Below are 26,347 nucleotides of genomic sequence, written 5' to 3' on the forward strand. Positions count from 1 at the left end.
GCCAAGGTCAGGGACGCTAGAGTCACGGCATGGGTGATTGGGTGTTTGGGTGGGTGCTTACTTAAGATCGGATGAAGCGGGCATGCATTGCTTGGGATCGACTCGAGCTCAACCTCAGGGAAGACCGGAGCTGGAGGCCGGTCAGGCTTGGAGGAGACAGCCGGGGACAGGGTTCTGGATGTGAGCCAAAATCCGACAAGAAAAGAGGGGGAAGGGGTGAAGGAATGTTTTTTTTTGAACTCGAAGGAATCGTTACGAAACATGCTGGCAGCGGTCAGGACTTTTCGACTTTTCCTCTCCGTCTCTCATGATCAACACAATAGATAAAAATAGAAGAACAAATAGACATAAGATAGAAAGACTATTATTTATTCCTCTAAATATTAGTAATTTACAACATAGAGCTCTCACGTATATATAGTCTTGCCAAGGCCTAAGAGTTTGATAAAAGCTCATATACAAACGGACTAGGATTAAGATTTCTCATTTTCCTTTCCTTCAGGATAGAGTCTGTACGTTTTACAACACTCTCCTTGGACGATTACCAGGATATGCACATGCCTCATTAAAAATCCATCTAAAAATCCAATGGAAAAAACGGTTCTTATAGAAAAGAGTACATCACATTCGTTAATTGCATTGCACATGTTGCCTCATTAGAAACCTTGTGTGAGAAATCTTAAAGTAAAAACTCACATAGAAAAAAAGAGTACAATATTCAACCTTCTTAGTCATTCATTCTTCAGAATATTGTATTCTTCGTGAATAGACAGTGATCTTCATGATCTATGTATAAACTTCAATGTTTTAGCAAATATTATCTACTTGATATTCATAATTTTAGTGGTTTACCTTCAAGGTAGATTCAATCAAATATGCCCCCCTCATAAAGCCATACTTTGAACTTCATGTTCAAATCACACTTTTCATAACCATGTATTTAATTAATGGTATTAGGTGTCACAATACTATATCTTTCAAAAGTTGGCTCATAATTCTTCTATAAATTATAATATGGATATAAACAAGAGCAATATTCTTCATGCATAATGACCACTTACTAGTTGTGCAAAACAAACAAATTTTATCCTTCAGGGTAATAAATCCTTTCAGAGATTTATGAGGTAAATAAGTTAATATTCAATATCTTCTAGATAGTGTATCAAACTTATACTAGAGTTTGAATCCTTATAATTCTTCCTTAGTGGATTTTCAAATTATATGTTCTACAAATCTTTGGGATTTTAATTGTACCACTAAATAATAAATCCAGTCTTGCATTTGACAGGTAGGGGATAATTCAATCACCAAAATCACCATTATTCTTATACCTTTTATGGTATTTTAGAGGATATCAACACTTTGTTGCTAGCTTTACAATATACACTTTCTAAGTGTTAGTATGACACCTTTATGGTGTTTATGATTCCTCATTTTCTTTCTCTTGGGTCTATATTCACTTCTGGGATTAATGATGTTTATTCAAGAATCGACTGGTAAATCCTTCATGGATTAACTCCTTCAAGGATGTTCTCATTTTCGATGAATAACATTTCTCTTCTATGAGATATATTCTCTACTATATGAGAGATTATTATGTGATATACACAATGAGATAGTGTTATTCACTATAAAGTCATTTGATGACTCCATTCCTTCTAGGACATGCTCTTCTTGAGACTTCAATATTTATTCGTGAATATATTCTACCTTAGACATCTTAATACTTGTATGAGATTTAATTTTCGTATGTTGCGATTTATATTCTTTAGGAATTATATGAATTTTTATAATCCACTTATTAACTGCATATTTCATATTCATTCATTTCATTTGCCAGAGATATAGCAGAACATTTATTCCTTCTTAGTAAGAGATACAACCTCAATTGCCTTCTTCATTGACCCGATATAATCGCTACGGGCGACTTTGACACGGACTTTGTTTTTTAGATCCGGGTTCTCATAAGAGAAACATTTACAATTATAGAGGTAGAGTTGTCGACAACTACTATTTTCTCCTAATATTCTCATAATATGATATAGTTCCGTCTCTTTGTTATTTTCCAAACATGAGATAATTTATTGTTCTACGTACCCAACACTATGATGCGTGCGCTTAGTGTGTTGAATTTTATCTTCATGATGATCCTCTACATGAGGTGCTTGACCTTCTTCATGAGGTGTTCTCTTCATGAGAATGGAGAAGTTTATTCTTATTTTATTTCTATTCAATAAGTATACACTAAACTAGGATCCATAGGCATTTCGGTGGATTTTAGCTTGATAGTATACAATATTTTAGTTTACTATTAGTAAATACAACTTCTGGTTTATAATTTCAAGTTACTCCTCTTATTTTTAAAATATCTGGCATATGCTCTGCTTCATGCTTTACAAGAGCATTACTCGAACTATTATTTGATTTAGTGCATGATACTATTCCTGCTTCAAGCTTCAAGGAATATTTTCTCTTAAGATCATTTTTCTTCTATAAAAATAATATTTGGCATTCAAAATAGGCTTTCTCTCCCCCTAATGCTAATATTTGATCTTTTAATAGCATACTTCAAAAGATATCCCCTATCATGGGCTTACAATAATTCAAATTTATATATTTCCAACTACAAGTGAAGGTCCATTTATGTATGCTACGATAAAATTTAATGGGAAATATTCACGCAAATATTTAAACACAGGTTTCATATTCATTAAATGCAGTGAGCTAGAATACATAAAGTACATTTAAGAATGTTCATCATTCCTACAAACTCAGGGATGTTCTCTCCCTGATTTGCATATATCATAGTTTAGAAAACTATTTAATTGTCTAGCTTCTTTATTGTTTAGCCAAAATAATTGATCCAAGTACTCATACATAAAAAATGGACCATATACTTCAAAAATATAGAATACGCAACATTCAAACTCACATGTAATTTCTTTTAGAATTTTCTAATTGCTATTAATGCAAAATTCCCCAAATGCCTTTTCTTCATAAATTCCAAATTATCATAAGTATTTTATCTACCAACTCAATTTCCACTATAATCCAGCCCATTCAATTGGGTCACTTCTCCATTTAGTCAATTTCAATTTAAGCAACTCCCCTGATCTTATGCTACTTGGCCATAGACCAATCTATTGCTTATGCATGCGATGCATTGAAAGCAAAATATTTCTGAGTACGACGAGAACTATGTAGATATAGCGTGCTAGCTAGCCAATTTAATTATAAGGAAAGTGCAAAGGTAGCTTAAAGCTACAAAATATAGCTACTATGCTAATATTCATACAAGAGTAGAGATAGTTGCAGCTCGACGAGAGCACAACATATATAGTGATACACATTCACGTGTAATGTGGAATATTGGTATTCAATCCAACATAGTAGATAACAACAAAATGCAAAGCTACAAGCTTGCTTGCAATTAGTTCAACGTAGAGAAAGTTAATTCGATCGGAAGGGACTTGACTAGAACTTCAAGTCCTGATACATATACTCAAAGATAGATTTAGGAAGGTTATGCCTATTAAATATATATTATCCATATTTTCTTATGCCTTTACCCAAAAAAAATCCTCCCCTTTTTTATGCATAATTACTTTAAGTAGTAATATGCTTCGTGCATCATCTATACATAATCATTTCTAATGTTAAATAGAATCTAATCATACTTCTAGTATATATCAGTGTTGGCATAAAATTCACATATCCAGTGTACTATTCAGTGTATGACTATATATTCAAGGTAGAACATAAACTTCTAGTTTTTGGACTGAAGTATTAAATACTTAGTTTTAGGATTATACTATTTCTTAGCTTAAATTGATCCTTCTAAGATCAGTTAATATGATAATATAGTCCAATTGTTCATGTGCTTCTAGAAATTCATTTTTCCTTCTACCTACATGCATGGTAGTAGTGCACAAAGAATTATAACCTTCATGGTTAATCGAAGCTTCTTTGTAGATAAAATTAATGTAAAATTTATTTAGATAGGCAATAGGCAATTATTTATATATAAATCATAATTCATTCCATGCAAGATTAACATATATTACAGCAAGTAAAAATTACAACTAAGAATAGTAAATGCTTCATATTAGTCTTCAAACTAATAAATTAATCATTAACTCTTCTATGAATTTACATAATCCACTTAATTTAACGGGAATTAAAACTTAAAGCACCACAATCACTACTATCAATACTTCATGATATGAATTTGAAAAGCAACAAATCTATAAGCACATAATTTAAGTTCTTCTTAAAGAGGAACTGTAAATGTTTTAATTTCTATCCATTTTTAAATGTCTTAGCTTCAATCATTGACATTTTAGCAGCTTCTTACTTTGCTTGATCCTTCTAGTAGGAATATAATATATGTAAGTCATGTATTCTAATTCATAGAGCTATCTAAATATTCTGACTCAATTTCTATTTGATATTGAGTAATTCTTGATGATATTGGATACTTTTAGTACTTCGATGCTCTTGATTTTCTATTTCAAGAAACATTTCTTCTAAAATTAGATAAATTTGTCTTTATCATCTCATCTTCTATGACTTTTAACACAAAGCTTCAAGCTAATTGTATTTGTTTATAGAGTAGCATTTATATCCCATATGGTCATATAAGCTTGAAAATTTAATTTCTAATATTTCTAACACTATGCAATCATCGTAATATAGGATATCTTCTAGAATTTCTCATGTCGTGAGTCCCATAATACCTTTAGAATTTAGCTTGGTCACATACTCATTCTTTGAGAGTAATACCAGGAATTACTATGCTTATTAAGATCTACTCTACTTCAGTGGGACAATAGAATATCCTACTAGGATTTAACAATGATCATGCTATATAATTCTACCATTCAGGGCATATCCAGGATATTCCTTCTTCATGAAGGTTATACATATATCATTATAACTAAGTATTGCGTGTAAACAAGTAGCAAGGTGCAAAAAGACAGTGGATGGTTATGCAAAATATTCTTAGACGCATCTTAGCATTTTTCAGGATATAGCCATGGTACATGCTAATTTTCAGAATTAATACAACCATTCATTCATCTCAAAATTCATTATGCTAGGAAAATTAAATATGAGCCTCTTAAAGATAATAAATCTAAGATCTGCAGGATTTGGAGAGCCCATATACCTTATACCATGTTTCTAATGTAATCATTCAAGATTTTATTCTTACAAATTACATGGTATATACTTCATAACGTGAGCATAAAAAATATCAACAGGTGTATATACATGAACATAAATTAAATACTATAAATGTCTACAAACAGAGGGATTTTTCTGTCAAAATGATTAATTTGTGGTACATATAGCTGCAAGCTTGCTGATTAGCCACGGTGATGAGCTGCTTGCTAGCATCAAGTTAACAATTATTCATGCATCCTAAAACTATAGGTTATAAAATTTTTAAAGCCGAACAAAGACGTAGATTATTAGCATGTTGGAACTACATGTTCCTGTGCTTGATCTAACAACTGTATGATCAACGGGATCAATACAATATCTTTACACAGCTTCTCGTATTTTGCTTTCTTTAATGCAAAGTTCTTCATAGTTGCTATCCACATATATTGCCTGATAGACAAGTAAGCAGTATTCAGAGCGGCTGGATTGTACAATTACGTGTGAGCCAAGGATATGGCTGAGCGACGTGCAGGCCGCGGAGGACACGGTGTCGATGTTCGTGCGAGGTAGGTGTTGGGCTTATGACATGCGAGCTTTGTGGAGGTGCTTTTTGCACCGTCCAGAGGTGGCGTTCAGGCCAGGCCACGGTATCTATAACTTCAGGTCGCGGCACATACATGCAGCTGCTCGGCGGTGTGCGTGTTGCGTCTGGGGAACATGAGGTATTCGGGCGTGCGAGTCTTGCGTGGAATTGCGGAAGTCTCCGGGCTTCAGCATGCTCGGTGCGGCGGCCTGCCTACGACATTGCTGTCTAGTGGCCTATGAGTCATGCGCAGACATGCACAGGCGACGGCGTTCGGTCCGTGCAGTGCAGGTGGCGGCCGCATGCTCTTCGTAATGGAGCTTAGTGCCTCGATCAGCGCATGATGTTGCTGACGTGCGAGCCAGGAACAAAAATAAAAAAAACCCTTCGTGTTCTTTCCTTTTTTTTATTTTATTAACCCAAAATTCAGCTCTTCTAGATGCAATCACGCAGCATGCACGTAGTTGCATATGTACTTCCGGTAGAAATTCTTATGCACACGTCATGCATAGTAATTGCGACAAAAAAAAACATAATTGCCCAACTCGATGGTAAGACAAACGCAATTTGATCTGCAAGATCCGTATTGGCGGTATGTATCTGCAATTCTTTCATACTTTGTAGGATGCCAATTTGATATGCCTCACATGCCGTGTAGGGCAGTGGTTAGTAGATAATATCGCGTAGGGCATTTGGTATTGTCGTAGAACTGCCTGCTTGACGTCGACGGTGTATGTCAATGTAGTGCAGATCAGTAGCAGGTAGAGGTAGTAGATCTGTTCCGCTAACAACGTCTGGATGTCGACGTCGTCGAAGTAGTCGCGGCGCGGGACGTCGACGATACAAGCGTCGGCATCGAAGATCGACGACGACTTCATCGGCGATGTCGACGAAGAGCTTGTCGTACTAATAACGTGTTATGAAACATATTGCTAGCGGTTAGGACCTTCCCCTCTCCGTCTCTCATAATCAACACAATAGATGAAAGTAGAAGAACAAATAGACATAAGATATGATGACTATTCTTTATTTATCTGAATATTGGTAATTTACAACGTAGAGCTCCTACGTATATATAGCTTTTCTTTCTTCAGGATAGAGTTATGTTTTACAATTACAACAGGCATGTTGAGAAGCGATTTCTGGCCGATGAGGAGGACAGAACCTACTATTAGAATCGGAACTGCGGTGGCGCGGGAGTGGCGCATGTGGACCGGGCAGGAGCTTGTATGGGCGCGGATGTGAAAAAAATGAAAACAGAAGGGTAGGTGGACTTGGAGTGAGCTTCCGGAACCAAGGCTTGAGGGTACGATTTGAGAGGCTGATGAGTAGAGTTTATGGAGCTTGATTTTTGGGTTTTGATTCATAAAAATAGAATAGGGCCTCAAGTACCGTGGAGCGAAGAGTATCGTCATCACAATTTGCTTTGGACGCCATAGGTCTTGTCGGTCGTGTGGAGACTCCTTAGATCAATGCTGAAATGCACGTAAGGCTGACGTGCCTCTTCTTCAGCCTTGTCACGCAAGGCGAAGGCCTCGCTTGTCTTGTCACTTCTCGTCAGCCAGTATTCTAGGCCTGTAGCAACACAATCAACGCCCACTTCTGCCACTTGTGCGTTAGATTATCGAACCGAAATAATCCAATGCAAATCATGCTTGTTGAGTGATGGAGTAGAAAACTACTAGGTTCGTGCATGCTTGGAATACCGTGTAGGTTTCCTCCTCGCTCGCCCGATCGCCCCGGCCGGCTGGCTGGGCCGAGGCACGCCGCACGCAGCAGCGGACCGGCGGCCGGCGTCCCCGTCTCACGACGCCTGCCGCGCGACCAGAGACACACGCTTTTAAAAAAGCAATTTCCCGCGGCACGGCACGGACGCTTACACTCGCTGATCGCTCCGTACTCCTCCCCTCGCACGCTCGCCATCGGCCATCCCCGTCCTCCAGTCTGTACTCGCTTGGCTGCATCCGCGCTCCTGCTCCTACAAATCACGCCCCCATCTCCGTCTCCCTCCCCCCGTCTCATCACGAACAGTGCCTCGCTCTCACTGCGAGACAAGCGAGATGGAGAGAGAGCCGCAACCGCATGGACAGGTACAGGATCGCGCCGGCGCGGCCGGTCCAGCGGCGTCGAGATTGGCATCTTCACGGCCGAGCGCTACTTCAGCGCGGCCGACGTCGGCAGGCGCGACGCCGCCATGATCCCCGCGCCCGCGCTCGCTCTCCCTGATCATGATCACGACCTGCCGCGGCTGTCCGTCCCAGCGGTGGCGGACGTGGCCAGCCAGAGCGGCCGCACCGTCGCGTCGTCGGAGGCCAGCTGGAACAGCCGGTCCGGCCTGCTGTCTGCCGGGCACCTGGCCGCGGCCAGGCAGCAGCAGCAGACGGGGAGCATTGGCGCCGGCGCCGGCGCCGCGGCGGGATATGGCAGCGATCAGGGTTACCGCGGCAGCAGGAGGACCGGTGGTGGTTCTGGCCCGCGCTGGACGCTGTTCGGCCGCGACTGCCCCTGCGCCGGCAGGAAGGCGGTCACCGTGGACGTCGCGTCCAAGCCGAGGAGTCCGGCGGCGACGGCGCACTTCCACGCCAAGTTCAGCCTGCAGTGTGCCGTAGCGGAGTGCCTGGAGAGCGCCATCTTTAAGGTGAAACAACCGTCTCCGTCTCCTCCGAGAGCCGCGATCGACACTGTAACACAACATAGTTTTGCCGACACTTTCTACGGTAGGCAAATGGTACCTTTGCCGACAGATAACCTCCCGCGAAAAGTTTTGCCGACAATTTAGAAACAGTCGTGCTAGAAGCCGTCGGCGAAACTTTTGCCGACAGTTAACAGAATCGCCGACACTTTATGTGTAGGCAAACGGTCTACCTACGCCGACAGTTGAAACCTTTGCCGACAGTTAACCCTTTGCCGACAGTTAAGACCTACGCCGATAGTTAAGACCTTTCTCGACAGTTTGTATGTTGGCCAAACCATTTCCAAGGTATTTTACAAACCATACCCTGCCAAAAAAAAATCTGTCGGCAAAACTGCATAGATATAATTACAATTAAAATAATTTGACAAATCCACTTTTACTCATATAGAAGGCATCACATTGAATAAATTCACTTGATTTTTGTATAAATAATATATTAGATCTTCCATACGTACACCAACTTGATATATATAGGTCCAAGATATAGATTAGTCAGTTACAGACATGTATAGACATACTAGAAGTCTTGTATTAATTGGTTATGACTAAAGCTAAGAGACCACAAATCCTTTGATGAATTCCATGAGCTCGAGGAGCATTGGTTGCTGGATAGTCCCAGGAAGATGTATACGGTGGCCTTTATGAGACATAACCTGTAACCAATAAAGCATCTTCTGTGACTTTATCAGTAGAAGAAGTCAAACAAAAATTACATTTCAAGAATAATCTCTAGGACCACCAAAGTCTGACTTACTAAGGCAACAAACTATGGGTTTAACCACCGATAAACTTTATTGGACCATTCAAAATACCAAGCATTCCAGATGGAATCAACCACTATGCTGGTGCTTGCAACAAATGACAGTATGACACTAATAGGCACACTGAAAAGTTCGATAAAGTCTTTTTTTATTAAACTGCTTCTAGTTGCTTTCTATAAAACCAAAGGAAACTCTCTTATAAAAAAAACTACTTCCATGCTAAAGTGGAAATTGTACAATAGTTAGTGTCATAGTGAGTTCCAGGTTTGATGAGCTTTTGTGTGGAGGAGGTGGTGCCTAAGTGTACCATAGTCCAGCTCTTACCATGTACAGCAAAAAAGGGAAGAAAAAAAGGCACGCTGCTCAAAGCATGCTTTCTTTTACATCAACGTTTGGGAGGGCTTTATATCATTTCAGTGATGAAGGATATTCTAGTTACAACATGAAAGACCTAGTTGTCAAAAAATGCTTCAACCTCAGGTACAAGTATTTTTTAACATTCACAAGAGCTAATAGTAGTATTTTTTAACCTCAGGTACAAGTATTTTTTAACATTCACAAGAGACCAAACAAAGGAGAGACGAGGAAAATATAGAAGATTATACTGCCAGGCAAAGTGTTTTTTAACATTCACAAGTGCTAATAGCAGAGCAACTGAGAACAATAAGTGAAGCACCTTGGTACGAGTATCCATAGTGATTTCTGATAAAGCTTCCACAGAGTAGGGTAGTTCATCTTTGAGAACCCAATTATCGTCCTCAAGAGACATCTAAAACAAATCAAATTGGCACTAAGTGAACAAATACAAGTTCAGAAATACTTGACTGTAATATGTAAAATCTTACCACAAAAGGCAACAACATACACTATGGAGTCAGGTGAACTGAAGTCCATTTCACCCCCTTTATTCATTATTAGTGTTAACCCAAATAGCAAACTTTTTCTTGGCAATTAAAGATGCAAACACACATTCGCCACTACACATGCACAACAAACTCATCAATCCATGCATGCCCCTAATCAGAAAACTAAACACATACAAGGGAACATTCTTTACCACTAAATTAACCCACATGTGTGTAAGGGTGCCACCAGGATTTGGTAGTTGGAAACATACTCACAAATCAACTACTCCTGGCTCCCAATACCTAAATAATAAGCAGCATGGTAGTATATACACCCTCCGTTCCCAAATTTAGGAGATTTTAGTTTTGCCGTAAGTTTAACTTCTCTTACTTTGACCAAGTTCATAGAAAAATGCACCAAATCTACAACATCAAAATAGTTTCATTAAATCCACCATGAAATATGTTTTGATAATGCATTTATCTGGTATTGTAGATGTCAATATATTTTTCAATAAACTTGGTCACCGTTAACTAGTTCCTTGGACACCACATGTCATCAGTAAACCCTAGCAGACAGCCTTATCTCTTCTTCCCCTCATCACCACTGCCCACCCCGCACGCTATCGTTGCCTCCGCACCAGCGCCGCCCACCCACAACCCTTTTCATGAATTTCCTGGTGTTTGGAATCGAACCCAACACCGATGAGATAAGATGTCAAAATAGTGATATATTACTCCCAAAATATGCAATGTCAAAATAGTGAAATATTACTCCCAAAATAAAAAATCATTCAATTCAGATTGGGTTGTTCAACAAAAAAATAATGATCTTGCCAAACAATTGCCCAAATTAAATCAATTTCACTACACTTGATGCTAAAAAATCGTCTCACCACAAGCCATCAACAGGATCTATAGGGAAAATTTAGTCTAGTTTTTAGAAATCCAAATCATCACATCACAGATCACACACAACCTGCAATTCTATGCCAAATGGAGAGACAAAGTTCATAAGAAAAGGAGAGCATACCAATCAAGCAATGACAGTAGAAGAGCAGATGAAGACTAGTTTGTAGTCTTACTTGTCGGCTCTCCATGTTGGTACTTCATTGCCATCGGTTCAGTCTCTTACAATCATGCTCCACATTAGAACCACAGATGAAACGACTTCTGACTATGCTGCAGCAAGAGCACGAAAAAAAACTTATATATAAACTTCCTTTATGTGCCATACTTCCAACGAGAAAATTATGTTCTAGAGAAGCACAAACATAAGAATTGCAGCCTTACTTGCATCGTATTACACAAATCTCAGCACCCACCACATTATTATATGACAAATTTCTGAAAAACATAAGCACACAACGAGCACAAACTGAACAAGAATTACCTTAAGACACAAGACAACAACAAAAACAAGCTGTCATAGATAGGCTTATGCTCCACTCACAAGTTCAGGAGGCTTTCAAGGTGATCCACGGAGTTTACTACATTGCCAATCTCTGTTGGGATTGGTCCATTTTACATGTTCTCCAGCAGACCATAACAGGGAAACAAATAGGAAACTAATTGTTAGACGTATACAAACACTAGCACTGACAAAGGATATCCATGAGAATACTCACACATCCTCAAGATAGCTTAGGCTTCCTATAGCTGAGGAGAGCTTGCCCAGATGATTCTGGGTTGAACCTTTTCCCTACCAAGCAAAAGGTAGGAATTAGGTGTGGATATGTAGAGTTTGTCGTTTAGTTAACAAATAACCAGCTGACATGAATTCAAGATCTAGGAACCAATATATAGAAAGTACCAAACCTACCTAGCAAACTTGAAATTTTTAAAGCCCAGATGGTTTTCTAGTATTGATGAATTCTATGCAGCAGAAGGGAGAAGAAATTTACCTTCCCATACCTCCAAATCTTCAGTGACATTGCAGTTCACACAAAGAATTGCCAAGTTGCAGCAGCCTAATCGTAGTCTAGCAAAATCTTACTGCAACCTGCTCAATAATAAGTCCAATCAAAGAGCATTAGAAAAGAAGTAATCTAATTCACATAATTGAAAGCACCTTTTCTGAGTTCATAGCGTGTAACACTCCAAACCTTCAGTACAGGCAAGGCAAGGTAACTTGTTAGGAAGTAGGTTAGTCAAAGAACAGATGTACACAACCTAATCCTTCGCTGCTCTTGGGCTCTACAAAACTTGGAGCATATTTATGATCCGTCATGTCCCAAAATAGAAGATCCAAAACCTCATAGGTAGCTCCTTTTCCATGGTGCAATAACTATTGTGACTCAAACACATAAATACGATTCTTGATGCAGAGCCAGCTGCATGACTGATCCTTCTTTGCTTCCTTATTGGATATTAATCAACATGCACAAGAAAGAAAGAAAAACTCAGAACTGGTCTTTTTGCAACGAGGACACATGTATGCATTTCAATAGTTCCAAGACTAACGTATACTTGCACTTGCAGCTTAAAGTTCAATTGATTCACTTCTCTCTTTTTTATATAGAACAGTCACAGCATGTTTTTCACATAAAGGACTAAAGTAAAATTACTATGAATTGCCATCAGTGTGAATTTTGTCTTAATACTTGAAATAAGTTGCAGATCCGGCACAACAAAACTTACATGCAAGTGATGGATTGTGATGTGTACAAGATATTGAATCCAGCTGATTCCTCTGCAAAAATCAACTAAAGAAGTAAACATCGCATCTAAATCGGGTTCCTTCTCCATAGAGGGGAAGAGATGTGGATCTAGATTGAATGAAAGTTTGGCAAGAGAAGCAACACAAACCTTGAATCTTTTAGTCCTTTCTCACATTTGTCTCGTCCTTTCTACCACCAAGAAAAAAAGTACAAGAAAATTAGTTGTCCCCAAACCCTAGCACATAGGGGAATGGGATGGAAGGAAAGGGATGCCTCCCCAAACCCTAGCACACATGGGAATGGGATGGAAGGAAAGGGATGGTGAGGTGATGCACCTGGATGCAGAGGGGAATAGGGATGCAGCGGTGGTAGCCCTCTTGCTCACCGATGATGGCCTAGGGCTGTGGTGGCATCCGTCCCTTGGGTGGTGAGGTCTAGGGCAGCAGCCTAGGGTGGCGGGATGCTAGGGCAACGGTAGGCTAGGGTGGCGGGGAGCTGGGGTGACAGAGGGCTACGGCAGCGTCCGTCCCTTGGGCGGCGGGGTCTGGGGTCATGGCCTGGGGTGGCAGGATGCTGGGACGACGATGGGCTGGGGCTATGGGAAGCTAGGGTGATGGCGGGCTGGGGCGGCGATGGCTGGGTGGCGCTGTCTCCATCGGCCTTCGACGACGTGCGGCTGGAGCGACGGCTTGGGCGGCGTACGTATGTGGGGTTGGAGCGGTGGCTACGGCAGCGTGACTATGTGGGTGGATGGGAGGATGGGGCCTGGTGACTGTTTGTTTTATTGGGCTTGCGCCTACCCCTTTTAACGACACTTTGAGAGTGGATGCATTAGGCTACGATGACAATTTTTTTGTCTATAACTTTCACCGACACTTTTATCGTTGGTAGGAGAAACGCCAACATATAAGGTGTAGCCTTAGGGTACTTTTGGCGATAGTTTATATGACGCTAAAAGATGACACAATTGCCAACATAAAATGTGTTGTTCAAACCCTAGATTTACCAACACCTAAGTGTACGGAAAAGTGGGTCATGGTGTAGTGCGAGGAGGAGCCTGTTAGATGGTTTGGTTAGCTGACTCTCGGGGTTTACTCCCCGTCATGCCTGCATGTGTATCGTAGTTAGTTTGCTAGATCCTTGTTTGTAGCTTATGGTTGTTTTCTTGTTGTATTCACCTGATGTATGTGCCACCATTGGGGGGCTGTTCCCCAGCCTATTTAACACGCAACCGAGGCCCTAGGATGTGCACCTCGTTCTCTCCATCTCACATGGTACCAGAGCCTAAAAACTCCTCATGGAGAATTGAAGATGTCTTCTTCTTCCTCATCATTTCCTGCCACTTCCCTCGGCCTTGCTTTCATTCATGTGACTGAAAAGCTTATGAGGAGCAATTTTCAGTCATGGCAGGCCCAAGTCCTCTCGATGATTAGAGGCGCCTAGGCTACGAGCTTCATCAAGCCGATGGCCAAACCACTAGTAGAATTCCTTGCCGCCAAGAGCGGTGATGAAAAGGAACCGCCTGTGGCAAATTCGGAGTACGACCTCTGGGTGGCCAAAGACCAATAGGTTTTGAGCTACCTATTGACATCTCTTTCCAAAGAGATCCTCGGGCATGTTAATACCGAGGTAACGGCGGTGATGACGTGGGCCGCTATCGAGAAACTGTTCGCAGCGTAGTCTAGAGCGCAGGTCATCGCCACCCGCATGGCCCTGGCGACCGCGACGAAGGGCAATGCCATAATTGCCGAATACTTTGGCAAGATGAAGGGCCTCACCGACGAGATGGCGTCAGCGGGCAAGAAGATCGAAGATGAAGAACTCGTGTCATACATCTTGATTGGGTTAGACGAGCCGTTCGACCCAGTGGTGTCCACGGTGACAGCGCGCGTGGAGCCAATCATGGTGAGCGAACTGTTTACTTAGCTCGTGAGTTTTGAACAATGGATGGATCTACGTGGTGGTGGACAGCAGTCCTCCGCCAATGCTGTTGCAAGGGGTGGCCGTGGTGGCAGCCAGCATTTTTGTGGACGCGGCGGCGGGCGCCGCAATGGTGGCGGCCACGGCGACCATGGCAACTCTGGCCACGACGGTGGCGGCCGTGGCTCCGGCTTCCAGCAAGGCATTTTTTACTAGCTGTGCGGTAAAGAGGGACACACCGTTGTGCGGTGTTTCAAGCGATTCGACGCGTCATTCACAGGCGCGCCATAGAAGTCTGCCTCCTCTGCCATGACCTCTTATGGGGTCGATACTAATTGGTATGTGGATTCAGGAGCCACTGATCATATTACTGGGGAGCTTGAGAAGCTCTCAGTGCGTGACAAGTACACCGGTGGAGATCAAGTCCACGCAGCTAATGGATCAGGTATGAAGATAGATTTTATTGGTCACACTACATTGCAATCCCTAACTAGATCAATTCATCTTAACAACATACTACATGTTCCTAAGGCCAGTAAAAGTCTTATATCTGTTAACCGACTTGCTCGCGACAATAATGCATATCTTGAGTTTCATCCAACTCATTTTTTCATCAAGGAACAACAGACGAAGAAAATCCTCCACACCGACAGATGTGAAGGTGGACTCTACCCGTTCAAGCCTTCATCCAATAAGCAAGGGCTTGCTGCTATCAAGCCATCTAGCTCTTTGTGGCATCATAGGCTAGGTCATGCATCTCAACAAGTTGTTCATCAAATACTTAGTCGCCACAATCTTCCTGTTTTTAGAGAGTCCAATAATAATGTCTGTGACACGTGTTAGCAAGGCAAACACCATCAGTTGCCTTATCCTAGATCTAGTAGTGTGTCTTCTAGTCCTATGGAACTTCTTTTTCAGATGTTTGGGGACCTGCCCCAACATCAGTTGGAAAACATGCTTATTATGTTAGTTTTATCGATGATTACAGTAAATTCATATGGATCTTTTGCGTCATAAATCCAAAGTTTTCCAATGTTTCCGAGACTTTCAAAATCTTGTTGAAAGGCAATTCAACTATAAAATCCAGGCAATTCAAATAGACTGGGGTGGAGAATACCAATCATTGAATTCTTTCTTCACACGTATCTTGTCCACACTCTCATCAACAAAATGGCTCGGCTGAGCGAAAACACCGTCACATTGTGGACATGGGTCTTACACTCCTTTCACATGCCTCTGTCCCATTGAAGTTTTGGGATGAAGCCTTCTTGACGGCTATGTTCATCATCAACAGACTCCCCTCTAAAGTTATTGACAACCAATCCCCCTTTGAACGCCTCCATGGGAAAGCACCTGACTATACCTTCTTGCGTACCTTTGGGTGTGCAGTTTGGCCCAATTTGAGGCCTTACAACTCCAGAAAACTACAGTATAGGTCTAAACGGTGTGTGTTCTTGGGTTATAGCCATATGCATAAGGGTTTTAAGTGCTTGGATCCCACCGAAGGGTGTGTTTACATCTCTCGGGATGTTGTGTTTGATGAACATGTATTTCCATTCTCTACTCTTCACCCCAATGTCGGAGCACGTCTTAGGTCAGAAATTGCCCTCCTGTCACCATCTCTCCTCGATCCTAATGCTAGTTTTGGGGATGCTTTGTTGCGTGATCAACATCTGTCTTCACCTATTTCTAGTAATGCTGTCCCTAGTGTTGTTTATACTACAGAAGATGCAGGAGAAAAGTCGGCTGAAAATGGTGCTGTTTTGGTCTTCAAACAACGACATCTCTTGCTGCCACTACAAGACAGGGCTGGCACTAAAAGCGAGGTGGATCTAGCGGCGGCTTATCTTCCTCGTACTGATGGATCCACCTTGGATTCTGCAACACCTCGTTGGGTTTGCCTGTTGCTGCACAACCACCAGCTATCGTCCCTGACTCCAGCACGCACTACACCACAACCCACCTTTCCCTACAATTATCTGTTGGTAAATCAAGGGTTTTGGCCACACATAATGTGTTGGCAATTCTTTACTTTTTTAGCGTCACTTAAACTGTCGGCAATAGTAATGTAAGGCTACAACTTATATGTCGGCGTTTCTCCTTCCAACACATAAAGTGTTGGCAAAAGTTTTTAGACAAAAAAAGTGTCGTTGTAGCCTACCTAAACCATTGTCCAAGTGCCGACGAAAGGGCTAAGCCACTAAAACAGGAGGTCCACCCTTCATTCCTTACTCCCTTTCCACTTCCCTCCCCTCTCCCGCTACGCCGCCTCCCCTTCCCTCCCCTCTCCCGTTGCGCCACCAACCCTAGCCAATGGCGCGCCACCAACCCTAACCGGCGCACCCCCTCCCCTTCCCTCCCCTCTCCCGCTGCGCTGCCGGTGGAGCAGGCCACCCAGGATGGCGGCGACGGGACTCTCCACTCGTCTGGTGGAGTGGCGGCACGTGATGATGTGGGCTGGCGAGCGTTGCCTCGCCCGAGCCATGTGGGGCTCGATGAGGCCGCCTGGCCGTGACTGCGATGGCGCCAGCCAGAGGCCTAGGCAGGCATAGGGTGGTGGTGACAGCGGCGGGCTTCTCTTCCACTTCTTCCCCTCCGTCGTCCCCTTTCCTCCTCACATGGCAGCGTCGACGGGGCTGGCCTAGGATGCTCCAGGGCCTGGGCTGGCGAATCCGGTGCTCTGGTGGCCAGATCTGTCACCCCCAGGTCATGGGGCGGCACCGGCGGTGGTGAGGCAGTGGAGTGGAGAGGGGCCAGCGGTGGAGTGACTCGTCCACCCATGTCGCACCTTGAGGATGATGCAGTGGCTGTGTCAGTCTGACGTAGTAGGCAGCCATAGCGAATGCGGGACAAAGAAGAGGATCTTCCACGCCAAGCAACGGTGAGGCTATCCCTGATCTAATTTCATGTCATTTTTTTTGAAATTGAGTCAAGGGTCAAGAAATTTCAATTAACCTGCATAGTAGTCCAGTAGTTCTTATGTTGGAAGTATTTGATTTCGCGTTCAAACTTCAAATTTGTTGCATCATAAATCATAATGCTTGGGATTTTTTTGCGTTAAAAAAAAGTACTTGGGATTTTTGGATTTAGTTATTTATTCTGATATACTCTATGTGCAGTCAATATGTTAATTGTACCTAGTCACTATCTACTGTATTTTATCTCCATATGAAACATTATCACTGCCTCATGCATCATATGCTACTGAGGGACTAAAAAATATCTTTGTTCTCCCTGTGCTAAAGAACAAGTATTGGCAGGGTTTCACTTTCACTCACGGATCATTATTGAGTAGGTTGGAGTCGTTGGACAGATAACTAAAATTACTCAATCAGGGCTCCGTTATATTACTGTGCTCTTATCTTACTCAATCAGGACCCTTCACATCCTGAAATAGGAGATGGTACATTTTACATCATCACTTGGTGGAAACTATATGATCCAATATATCCAATCATATCTAAAATAGCTCGTGACATGTGTTCTAGTGTCGACTGTGGTATCTGAATCGGCTTTTAGCACTGCTGGACTAGTGGTTGGTAAAAACCGTTGTAGCTTACTCCCAACCACTTTCGAGGCACTGATGTGTACCCAAGATTGGTTAAGAGCTGACATACCAGGTATATATTTGTATAGTCATATTTTCTGCTGAAATTACCTGTTGTAACTTGTAATGTATTGACAAACTTTGTAACTCTTTTTTCCTTTGAAACAGTTAAGGATGGGTACAGAGGACATATTTTGCACTGAAGCTTCTTCACTAAGTGTACATGAGCATGTTCAATCCAGTGATGCTTCTCGAGACATATTGTTAGAGTTAAGAGAACTATCATGTCATTTATAGCTATCTAATGTAAGCACTATGATTATATTCTTTTATTCCTGGAATGGCAAATGAATTCTGCTTTTGGTATGCAGGATTGAGGACAAGTGCTTGTTCCTGTACAGGCCATTGTATTGGATTCTTGTGGTTTGGGAGCTCTAGGAGAAGGAGCTTTAGTTATAGGAGAAGGAGAAGGAGCCATTAAATCAAAATGTAATATTTTTAATTTGGCATGTACATTTATTCTAAATTTCCTTCCTTTTCTCTCCATAGTACAGTCAATGGTAACCATGATCTTTTCATTGCCACAGAGAGAAATTTCCAAATAGGTACAGAAAAGTACAAATGCTTGACATGTTATGAACTCCTAGACTTTAGGAAAATGATAGCAGCTGAACCCTCAGCGAAATTAGTGCAGCAAGAATAAAACCACTGCTACTGCATCATTTTTGTGCTCTGAATGTTCTCTCTACAATTTCTGTCCAGCTGTGTACTTAGATACACTTGAGAGAGAATAGGCTTTTAAAACAATTAAGCATTCTTGGTCAATCAAAGTTTGGATGAGCAGCTCAGCTCATTAGAAATAATTTCAACATTTTTGTTCCTTCTGGTCTACTATATACATTGAGGTTAATTAGTTAATTAGTGTCTGTTATGTTTCCTGTGGTGGATCACTTATTGTTTGAGATTCATTCATCCAGGGACAAGAGGGTGAGGCAGCAGCTGAGTAAACAAAGAAGAGCAACCATGTCAAGAGGAAGAGGCAAAGATCCAGGCTTGGATTAACCTGGAGAGCGCCAAGGCTGAAGCACAATCAAGAAAGCTGGAGGTACAACAAAGTTCAGTACCATCTTTGTGCAAATTTTGATTCTACTAATTAAAATTCATTGGCAAATAGGAGTATAATTTTTTCCTAATTCATGTGATTTTTTTGTTACGGCATCCTAGTCTGCATTATTGTTCTAGTTCAGATTACACATTTAGAAGGCTGTAGGTGCAATGGTATAGGTTGCCATACTATTACTAGTTGTAGTAGTTTTGTACTACTCTTGAGTGGCTGTGATGAATCAAGTTTCCATTAGAGAACTTCTGCACTTTTGATTTTAAGGTGGTTCTGTTATATTTCAATATTTTGAGTATATGTTAATACATGTATCATGCATACATGTTCAAATAAGTAATATTTGGGGCAAGAATTCGCCTGCCATATATATTGGTTCTGATCGCTTCTACTTAAAGCGCAAGCGCTGTTATGCTGTGGCTTTGCCATACAGCGATTGATCCTACTACTTTTAAAGTGCACCATGGACGGCAAGAACTGCAGGCGTAGTCTAAAGATGCAGCGATGAGTTTGCTTGCTGGTTGGGTTGGTTTTTAAGGTTGAGATCATCACTAATGATTGGGGGTGGGTTCAGATCAGATTTCACACCATTACCAGCTTTACATACATTATAAGGATCAATACATATTTAGAGCTTGTTATGAACTTATGTTATGATTCACACCCTCCAATTCATAGATATTGTTTGCTGAAAAAACTAAACTTTCTCACAAGGTTCTAGTTTGTTTAACACAACAAATCCCAAACTTTTAGATTATGGTTGTCATGATAGAATATGAATCAAATGTGATAACTTTCCTCTTTAAAAAGTTGTCACAAAGTAATACTGATTCATGTGTCTATACTGTTTAATGTGGTAGCTGCCCTTAGCTTATTTTTGTGCAGTTACTTGATATTTCCTGATGTTGACCTTAGGTTGCCAGCCTTGTGAATATTCTTGATGTTGAACTGGCAAAAGGCGTTGGTGACTTCATAGCAAGGTTTTGTTTGTGTTATATCTCAGCATCCGCGAACGAAGGAAAGCAAGATCAAGGGAGAATGCCATTCAGCTGGCTCGGCAGCAGCTAAAGGCGCAAGATGGATGGAAGGCCACAAAACAGTTTGTAAGGAGGCATGTGAATGGTATGCAGGGTCATCTTGCACGCACATTTTCACGAAGGAGGTCATTTTGTCAGTAGGGTCATCTCTTAACTTTGTCCATAATCAGTTAGCACAAGACTTATAGTATATGTCTATATATGTCTTCTAGTGGCTCGTCTATATCCTGGACTTGTATATGTATGGCTCTGTGTACTATGATCATCACTTTGACTTGCAATATCCATTTGATGTATGTATGAAATATTTAATATATTATTTCTATAAAATCAAGTGAATTTGCTCAATGTGATGCCTTCTCTATGAACAAAAGTGGATTTGTCAAATCATTCAAATTGAATTGATATCTATATTTGCTATATAGTTTTGCCAACGGTTTACTTGCTGATGAGGGCATGTTTTATAAAATGTTTGGAAATGGTTTTGCCAACATATAAACTGTCGGGAAAGGTCTTAATTGTCAGCGTAGGTCTTAACTGTCGGCAAAGAGTTAACTGTCGACAAAGGTTTTAACTGTCAGCATAGGTAGACCGTTTGCCTACACATAAAGTGTCAGGGATTCTGTTAACTGTCGGCAAAAGTTTCGCCCACGGCTTCTAGCGCGACTGTTTCTAAACTGTCGGTGAAGCTTTTCGTGGGAGGTTATCTATCGACAAAGGTGCCCTTTGCCTACAATAGAAAGTGTCGACAAAAGTATGTAGTGTTATAGTGACGCCGACAGGAGCTGCCGGATCTTCTACGCCGTCCCCGCCTGGGCTTACTGCTACTGGTGGTGGTGACACACCACAGCCAGATCCCGTCCAGGGAGGGTTGCTATCATCGGAGATCCTCCCCTCTGGATCATCTATGGCCGTGGATCCTGCTGTTACTTCTACCCCACAGTGCCCTGTTACATGTTTGCAAAAGGGGATAAGCAAACCCAAGGTATATACAGATGTGACAGTGAGATGGTGCAACCTTGTCACTTCTACGGTTGGTGAGCCTTCCACTGTAGCAGCTGCTCTTGGTGACAAGAACTAGGTATCTGCCATGGACAGTGAGTACCAAGCACTTCTCTGGAATAGAACTTGGCACCTAGTTCCAAAACCTAAAGGGAAAAACATCATTGGATGTAAATGGGTGTACAAAATTAAGAAGAAAGCAGATGGCTCCATTGACAGATACAAAGCCCGTTTGGTTGCTAAGGGGTTCAAGCAACGGTATGGGATTGACTATGAGGACACATTTAGTCCTGTAGTCAAGGCGGCGACTATCAGACTTGTTCTGTCAATTGCAGTGTCTAAAGGTTGGTCTCTTCGACAACTTGATGTCCAGAATGCCTTCTTACATGGAGTGCTAGAAGAAGAAGTGTACATGTATCAGCCACCTGGTTATATTGACAAGACTCATCCATCCTATGTATGCAAATTGGATAAAGCCCTTTATGGATTAAAGCAGGCTCCAAGAGCTTGGTATGCTCGCTTATGCAGCAAATTGGTGAAGCTTGGTTTCATGCCCTCAAAAGCTGACATGTCCTTGTTCTATTATCATAAGAAAGGTCACACAATGTTTGTCTTGGTGTACGTGGATGACATAATTGTGGCTAGTTTTTCCACTGTAGCTACGCATGCTCTTCTTCGAGATCTACAGCATGAATTTGCTCTTAAAGATCTTGGTGATCTTCATTACTTCCTAGGCATTGAGGTTAAACGGAATCAGGAAGGGTTAGTGTTGTCTCAACAGAAGTATGCATCCGACATTTTATCCAGAGCGGGCATGAGTAATTGCAAGTCCATTGACACACCGTTGGCAACTTCAGAAAAACTCAGTTTGACTAATGGAGATAAACTTGGTACAGAAGACTCTACAAAGTATCGCAGTATGGTAGGGGCGCTGCAATACCTTACTTTGACCAGGCTAGATATCTGTTATGCTGTCAACAAGGTGTGCCAATTCCTCCATGCTCCCACAATGGTTCACTGGAGTGCCGTCAAAAGGATTCTACGTTATATAAAGGGATCTTGGAACACTGGACTCAAAATCAGCAAGTCAAATTCCATGATCATTAGTGCCTTTTCTGATGCCGATTGGGCAGGCTATGTGGATGACAGAAGGTCTACTGGAGGCTTTGCAGTGTTCTTGGGTAGTAATCTCATCTCTTGGAGTGCTCGGAAGCAAGCTATAGTGTCTCGTTCGTCCACTGAAGCTGAATACAAAGCATTGGCAAACGCTACTGTCGAAATGATGTGGGTACAGAAACTTCTACAAGAACTTGGTGTTCCTCATGTGAGAACTGCACGGTTGTGGTGTGACAACCTAGGCGGAAGTACTTGACTGCAAATCCAATTTTCCATGCACGTACCAAACACATCGAAATTGACTTCCATTTCGTTCGTGAACGAGTAGCAAAGAAACTACTTGATGTCAGGTTTATTTTTTCAGGAGATCAACTATCTGATGTGTTCACGAAGCCAGTTTCAGCTGCTCGAATTAAGTGGTTTTACTCCAATCTCAACCTTGTAAGTGGCTCAGATTGAGGAAGGGTGTTAGATGGTTTGGTTAGCTGACTCCCGGGGTTTACTCCCCGTCATGCCTGTATGTGTATCGTAGTTAGTTTGCTAGATCCTTGTTTGTAGTTTATGGTTATTTTCTTGTTGTATTTCAACAAGATGTATGTGCCACCGCTGGGGGCTGTTTCCCTGAGACCTCGTTCTCTCCGTCTCACATAGCCCACCAATGTGAAGGTCACAGTAACACCGGGGAGCCGCGCGTTCCCTCTCACCGCCGACGTGCCGTTCACCGCTTTAAGCAATCCCGACATCGATCGCCGCGTCCTGAGCTCCGGCGGGTTCACGTTCCCAGCGCTCGGCGCGGCCAGGGTCGTGAGCGGCGGCATCTTGGACGAGCCGCCGCGCGTGTCGCTGGAGGTGTTCCGCCCCATCGACGAGGACTCGGTGATGCTCGCGGACCCTCTGCCCGCCGCCGTGGCTCTGGCGGGCCGCGTTGGGGTGCTCCCGCGCGCCCCGCCGGCGGTTGCGGCATTGGTGGTGGACGAGGAGGCGATGAGCGACGCGAGCTCGGACCTGTTCGACCTGGAGAGCTTCGCGGCGTCCTCCTCGTACCCGACCACGTACCGCGGGCGGGGAAGCCGGCGCAACTCGGCCGACGACGACCTGCCCTACGTCTCCGCGGCGGTGGCCGCCGAGCCGGCGCTCAGCGAGTGCATGTACCCGGCGAGCGAGGCGAGCGTGGTGTGGAGCGTGGCCACGGCCGAGGGTGGCGCGTTCGACGCGGCCAGCGTGGCCAACTTCTCCAGCGCCGCGTCCGCGTGCTGCGTCGACGACCTCCGCTACGTCGTCCCGGAGTCCCCCGAGGCCGGGTTCACCGCCGCCATGTCCCGCAGCGCCCGCCGGAAGAAGAGCGGCGGCGGCGGTGGCGGGTTCCTCAGCAGCTGCCGGTGCGAGAAGGCTGTCAGCGTGGGGCCCACGCCAGTGTGGGTGGTCCGGCCGCCGGCTCACCCGGGCGCGGCAGCAGCCAAGAGGTCCGGTGACGGCGCGTCACGGTACCACCACCACGGCCGCGCTCACGTGCCGGTCCGGACGTGACACGCCATCAAGCAGCCGGCGGCGACGCCAAGTGAACTATGTACATGCGCGCACGAGGTTGCCATTTTTTTTGCCGGTGGATTTCTGATCATGACTTGTCGCTATGTACAGTAGCAGTACAAATGTGGATGCTTAAGTTGTTTATTTGGATTGTAGTGAGCGAATGCAAAACTGCTGTGTTAATATAACGGCATTGTCCACCCACTCATGCTGCTTTGATTGATTTCTTTAAGGGGTATTTACCTGTATGCCGTTATAAAAGTTCGAAATGAGCTACGTACCATTGAAATTTTAAAAAGTTCCTCAGTACCCTTGCCTGAAGTTTCTTTTACCTATGTGCCACTTTTGTTAGTTTTCTAGGTAACGGCAGTTAACGTCCAACGGAAAAGACGATTTTGCCCTCAGTTATAGAATGCATCAAAATTTTCATTCTTTCCTCAGGTGCCACTGTAACTTCCTGTGATTCAAAAAACTTCACTTTTTTCTCTGTACCATTATGAAAAAAAATCATGGTAACAGCTTGTACGTGTGCATGTGAAAAACTTTAATAATTATAATAAATTCGAAATGCATCCAAAATATTCGATAATTGCGACAACCACAATAAGTATTTTAACTAAACACATTCAGACATAAACGAGGTCCAAATTTATCATGACGTGCATAGTCATCATACACTCTCTTGTAACTGATATTGACTTTCCAATCATCCTTCATTCTTCTCCTAAGTTCTTTGGCCGGAACAGTTAGGGCCTCAGCTAACCAATCCTTAATCTTCTCACGAACCCAAAACTTGGTAGCACCCTTCACTCTCCCACTCCTACTACTTTGACAAACATGAGGAGAATGGTTCGCCTTTACCTACAAAGTTCAGTTTCAATCGGACTAAAATAAATTCAGAAATATGAACAAAGTGCTGAAATAAATTCAGAAATATGTATAAACTACTAAAATAAATAAAAAAGAAATTGCCTGTCTGTATTTCTGAATTTATTTCAGCACTTTGTTTATATTTCTGAATTTATTTTAGTCTGATTGAAACTGAACTTTGTAGGTAAAGGCGAACCATTCTCCTCATGTTTGTCAAAGTAGTAGGAGGTTTGTCAAAGTAGTAGGAGTGGGAGAGTGAAGGGTGCTACCAAGTTTTGGGTTCGTGAGAAGATTAAGGATTGGTTAGCTGAGGCCCCAACTGTTCAGGCCAAAGAACTTAGGAGAAGAATGAAGGATGATTGGAAAGTCAATATCAGTTACAAGAGAGTGTATGATGACTATGCACGTCATGATAAATTTGGACCTCGTTTATGTCTGAATGTGTTTAGTTAAAATACTTATTGTGGTTGTCACAATTATCGAATATTTTGGATGCATTTCGAATTTATTATAATTATTAAAGTTTTTCACATGCACACGTACAAGCTGTTACCATGATTTTTTTTCATAATGGTACAGAGAAAAAAGTGAAGTTTTTTGAATCACAGGAAGTTATAGTGGCACCTGAGGAAAGAATGAAAATTTTGATGCATTCTATAACTGAGGGCAAAATCGTCTTTTCCGTTGGACGTTAACTGCCGTTATCCAGAAAACTAACGAAAGTGGCACGTAGGTAAAAAAAACTTCAAGCAAGGGTACTGAGGAACTTTTCAAAATTTCAATGGTACGTAGCTCATTTCGAACTTTTATAATGACATACAGGTAAATACCCCTTTCTTCAAAGTACGTGTTACACAAAATGGGGCACCTCTATAGTCTACACTCATTTCCTCCTGCTCGTTACAACTCATGTGTTCAACTTCCACGATGCTGTATGATCGCTTCGCGATTAATAATAAGGGGGCAACCACTTAAGAATATATATGTATGGAATATAATGGTTTGTTTGGAAATTTGTCAGGGCACATTTATTTAGAAAGACGGCAAGAGTTTTGCCGAGATTATATTAGACGAGGAAAAATAAAAATAAGTATAAGAAAGGGGGAAACGACTGTCCTATATGACAACTTATATACGCTTGTACTTGGTTGGGAGACATAGTGGGATGGGCATCCCTGATTCTAGAGATATGGTGATCAAGATTTCTGTTTAATTGGAGGGATGTGATGCTTCTTGTTTTTTTTCCTTGGTTAGAGGGATGATAATGGATAGAATGGTTCAGTTTCGGGTATATATAGAGGGATGGGAACTGGACAGCTAGATATGGTTACCTCCTCATGAAAGTTGGTGAGGTTATCTCCTCATATTAATCTTTTCTTACAAACTTAGTATCAATTAGAAGAACAAACCATAATGAGTATGACTTAGTATACTTATTAATTACTAGTTATTAATGTTATCGCTTCCGCTATCAGTCTCAATGGGGGTTTGACTCTCAAGTATT

General features: G+C 42.3%; 1 long non-coding RNA gene and 1 pseudogene across 1 annotated transcript; one reads left to right on the forward strand and one right to left on the reverse strand.

Moving 5' to 3' along the window:
- The first annotated feature begins 7,439 nt into the window (after positions 1 to 7,439).
- On the forward strand, positions 7,440 to 23,973 carry LOC136454481 (uncharacterized; annotated as a pseudogene).
- On the reverse strand, positions 11,137 to 11,591 carry LOC136451893 (uncharacterized). Its single transcript, XR_010758672.1, has 3 exons — positions 11,501 to 11,591; positions 11,341 to 11,394; positions 11,137 to 11,229 (listed from the first exon to the last, which is right to left on the reverse strand). It is a non-coding gene; the product is annotated as an uncharacterized lncRNA (long non-coding RNA).
- Positions 23,974 to 26,347: the final 2,374 nt, after the last annotated feature.

Source organism: Miscanthus floridulus, chromosome 5, assembly GCF_019320115.1.
Source record: "Miscanthus floridulus cultivar M001 chromosome 5, ASM1932011v1, whole genome shotgun sequence".
Lineage (NCBI taxonomy): Eukaryota > Viridiplantae > Streptophyta > Magnoliopsida > Poales > Poaceae > Miscanthus > Miscanthus floridulus.